The sequence below is a fragment of the Microtus ochrogaster genome, chromosome 4, assembly GCF_000317375.1.
Source record: "Microtus ochrogaster isolate Prairie Vole_2 chromosome 4, MicOch1.0, whole genome shotgun sequence".
In the NCBI taxonomy this organism is placed as follows: domain Eukaryota; kingdom Metazoa; phylum Chordata; class Mammalia; order Rodentia; family Cricetidae; genus Microtus; species Microtus ochrogaster.
In genome coordinates, this window is record NC_022011.1 from 27,245,217 (window position 1) to 27,247,735 (window position 2,519).

The following is a 2,519-nucleotide window of genomic DNA, read 5'->3' on the forward strand; positions in this document are numbered from 1 at the left end:
GTGCTGCTGTTCTGGGGGTGACTCTGCTGTGCCCTCGGTGCTGCTGTTCTGGGGGTGACTCTGCTGTGCCCTCAGTGCTGCTGTTCTGGGGGTGGCTCTGTTGTGCCCTCGGTGCTGCTGTTGATTGCTTTTCTTCTTCCACAGGCTGCTGATACTCACGGTGAATCCAGAACGTCGTTTTTCCCAAGCCAAGAGAAAATCAAGTGGCTTTCTGCAACTAACTATTATGTGTCGACAGGTTTAAAGCGTGCATTCTTATCACAGCCTGCATAGTCCATAGAGTGTCCCCCCTACACCCCCAGTTTCTCAAACTTGGTATCTTTACATCTTGGTCAGTTGTCTTAATTATTAAACACTAAAACTTTGGCAGTTTCTGCATAAAATTGTCCAACTTTTTAGTGAGTTTTGAAGTCCTTTCCCGCTGTTCCTTTTGTGGTAGTTACTGTTTGATGAAGTGGCAGATACTTTCCAGTTAAGTGACTAGTAACTCCTCCCCTTGGCAGAAGCCGTGATGTGAGATGTGTACGTTTAGGGTTCGTTCATCTTCAGCACAAGGTGACTGTTGAGCTGACGCTAGAGTGTCAGAAATGCTTTTCCAAATGGCCGAGAACGTTTAACAGTGGTTTGTGCCGGAGTGTCTGTCAGAGTTTTGCATGAGATTCTCGTAGCATTGGTAGGGCCTGCCGTGCTCATCTGGCAGGCTGTCAGAACCCAGTGACCCTGGCCTCCCTTCGAGCTACTGACTGAAAGGGAAGAGACAAAAAGACCCCAGTGAGTCTACTGCTGGTCACGTGGCTGAGAAATGCCCAGTGGCTGGTGAAGGCTCTGGTTTTTAAGAAATTCTATTTTACTTGAACTATTTCTTGCCTAAATTCTTGCACAGTGAGTTCTATTACTGACTAAGAAGACAGATAATAAACTCTTTACATTTGGAATTCCAGTGTCTGTAGGCTTAGCCTCCAGGCCACTTTTGATGATCTGAAAAGCAATCCATGTCACTGTCCCCACAAAGTGAATTCATACAATAAAAAACGTGAACAGTTGGAAAGTTTGAAACATGGTGTGGTCCTTTTAGAGGAAGCCCTGGCCAAGTCGGGCACTCTGTTTTCTCATTTGTGTTGCAGACAGGCTAAGAACAACTTGGTCATATTTCTGAAGTCTGGAGTGGGTTGGGGGTGGGGCAACAGAGGCTCCTGCAAGCAGCAGGAGTTCCTGTGGACAGACCTGCTCCAACCTACATGCAGGACACCCTTGATCTTACAAATGGAGACTCTGGGTCTGCTTGTCATCCAGAGACAGCGGGATGGTTCAGGAAGGAGTTTGTGACCTAAGAAATCAGCTTCCGCGGCAAATCCCTGGACCAGAAACAGCTGTCGTGATAGAGGTGCTGGGAACCCTGTTGCTGTGATGTCCTTGTGCCCAGTATGTTTGTTATCTCAGTTTTCAGATGGAAAGCTGGGTGCCATGTTACATTACCAACTGAAGCCTCTGAAAAAGCAAGAGGGGCTGGGTACTTGAGAAGGGGTGGCCTGGGAAGACTTCTACAGGGATGCTTGTCACTGGAAGGAGGCTGCCCAGAAAAGGTTTGTGGTCCTGTGGGTTTAGGAAATTTTCACACTAGGTCAGAGTCCTGTCTAGTCACACAGTGCAAACCAGTCAGTCAGAACCCCTGACAGCTCTGGAGCCGGGAAATCAGCCCTGAAATGTCTGCAGGTAGGTGGGCACCGGTAAGCTCAACCCACAGGTGCCATAGGCTCCCTGTGTAAATAGAAATCTCAAGTGTCCAGCTGCTTTTCCAAGCTTTGGAGCAAAACCTTAGACCTTTTATAAAACAGGCTTTGCGGTCTGTCCAACCTCCACCCGAGGCTGGACTGTGTGGAGAACAGCAGATAGGCATGTGACTAAGCTCTGGGTACACGGACCTCCACTGCAGCCCTCCTAGCCAGCAGACATCTACCTGCCTTGGCACCACCTGGGTCAGCTGGAGAAAGCCCTGCAGTGGGACCCCCTGTTCTTCAAGGAGCAACCTCACTTTCCTTTGTTCATCAAAATCTCCATCAGTCAGCCCCAGTCCTTCACCCACCCAGCCATTACTGAGGGGAGCAGCTAACTCTTTGCTCCTGGGTCATTCACAGATGAGTAGGCTACCAAGAAACAGCCAGGGGCCCCATCAGCCTCCTCGTTAGACCCCTAATGTATGCACCCTGCTTTCTTTAAGCTACAGAGTTTTTAACAGTCGTTTGCCAGTTTTGTTATTTCAACATTTGCCACGTTGGGTGAGGTCAGTCTGCAGAACCCTGGGGAACTGAAGGTTGAATGGCCTCTCAGAGCCCTTGAATCCCAGCCTTACCTAGGGTACTGATAGCAACACCATCCTCCAAGCCAGTCAGCCTCTTGGAAATGAACTTGATAAACATCCTGTTTGCAAGTTATAGACTGACCATAAAAATAATTGTGTTCCACTCTTACTTTGTGCTTACGTATTTTTAATTAGAGCAAACAAACTGGAAGAATTTGCA

General features: G+C 48.3%; 1 protein-coding gene across 1 annotated transcript in view; it reads left to right on the forward strand.

Annotated features, from left to right (window-relative positions):
* The window catches only part of Hsbp1 (heat shock factor binding protein 1), a 4,478-nt gene extending 3,422 nt beyond the window's left edge, over window positions 1–1,056 (forward strand). Inside the window, exon 4 of the mRNA XM_005345743.3 lies at window positions 145–1,056. The gene's annotated coding sequence lies outside the window, so the exon portion shown is untranslated. The remainder of the gene's footprint in view (window positions 1–144) is intronic.
* The last annotated feature ends 1,463 nt before the right edge of the window (window positions 1,057–2,519 follow it).